Here is a 1,423-nt window from a genome sequence, read left to right as displayed (position 1 = left end):
CTGGAACTAGCTCTTGTAGACCAGGCTGGTCTCGAACTCACAGAGATCCGCCTGCCTCTGCCTCCCGAGTGCTGGGATTAAAGGCGTGCGCCACTACCGCCCGGTTCTGTGTCTGACTGGTGACTGCATATCTGTCATTCTGCTTCCCAGAATTCTCTTAGTCAGGTTGCCCTGCCTATACTAACTGCCTGGCTACTGGCCAGTGTTTTATTAAGAGTGACAAATATTTACAGTGCACAAAAGTATTATCCCACAGCAGTAGGTAATGTGGTTTAGTGGTTAGAGAGGTTGTCTAGTATGTGTGGGGCCCAGGGTTCAGTCCTGAGTACTGATATGCCTAACCCTACCATTTGTTTACAAAATATCTGCTTATTTATTTTGTTGTATAATGAACATCCAGGGGTAAGTGAGTATAGCAGAGACATATAAATCGGAGTACTTGAAAAAAAGTTGTTTTTCTGTTTTTTTTTTTCAAGACAGCATTTCCCTGTGTAACAACTCTAGTTGTCCTGAAACTAGTTCTTGTAGACCAGGCTGGCCTTGAACTCACAGAGATCTGCCTGCCTCCTGAATGCTGGGATTAAAGGCTTGCACCACCACTGCCTGGAGTTTTGTTTATTTTTTTGAGAAACGGTTTCTCTGTGTAGTCTTAGCTATCCTGGAGCTCTCTGTAGACCAGGCTAGCCTTGAGCTCAGAAATTTGCCTACCTCTACTTCTTGAGTACTGGGATTAAAGGCTGTATACCACCATCACCCAGCCAAAAAAAATTTTTATTTTATGGGTATGAATGTTTGTCTGAATGTGTGTCTATGCACCATGTGTGTGGTGCCCATAGAGGCCAGAAAAGGGCATCAGAATTCATAGAGCTGGAATTACAGATGGTTGTGAGTAGCCATGCGGGTGCTGGATATTGAACTCAGGTCCTCTGGAAGTGCTCCTAACCATGAAGCCATCTCTCCAGCCTACTGCTTCAGAGCTCTACCTTCTTCTCTTCTTCAACAGAGTATTGTGTATGCTATGCAGCCATAGCTTGAACAAGCTATGAAGACAAGGATGACACAGTTTGTATTCTATTTCAGTGTTGTTGGCCTGGCTTCTTTTGGCTCAACATTTTTAGTGTCCTTCATGTTGCTTTGGGTAGCTATAGATCAATGGTTTCTCAACTTACTAATTGAGAACTTTTAATACAGTTCCTTTTGTTGTGGTGACCCCCAATCATAACATATTTTTGTTGCTACTTCATAATTAATTTTACTATCATTATGAGTCATAATGTAAGTATCTGATATGCATGGTATCTGATGTTCAACCCCTGTTGAGAACCACTGTAGATTCTTTGCCTTTGTAACTGTTGGTGATTTTTTTTTGGTAGATTGAATGCTTCAATTTAGAATGGTATCCATTCTATCATCACTGGGAATT

This window comes from Microtus ochrogaster, chromosome 8 (assembly GCF_000317375.1).
Source record: "Microtus ochrogaster isolate Prairie Vole_2 chromosome 8, MicOch1.0, whole genome shotgun sequence".
In the NCBI taxonomy this organism is placed as follows: domain Eukaryota; kingdom Metazoa; phylum Chordata; class Mammalia; order Rodentia; family Cricetidae; genus Microtus; species Microtus ochrogaster.
The sequence above is the reverse complement of the archived record's forward strand: the minus strand, read 5'-3'. Positions refer to the sequence as shown.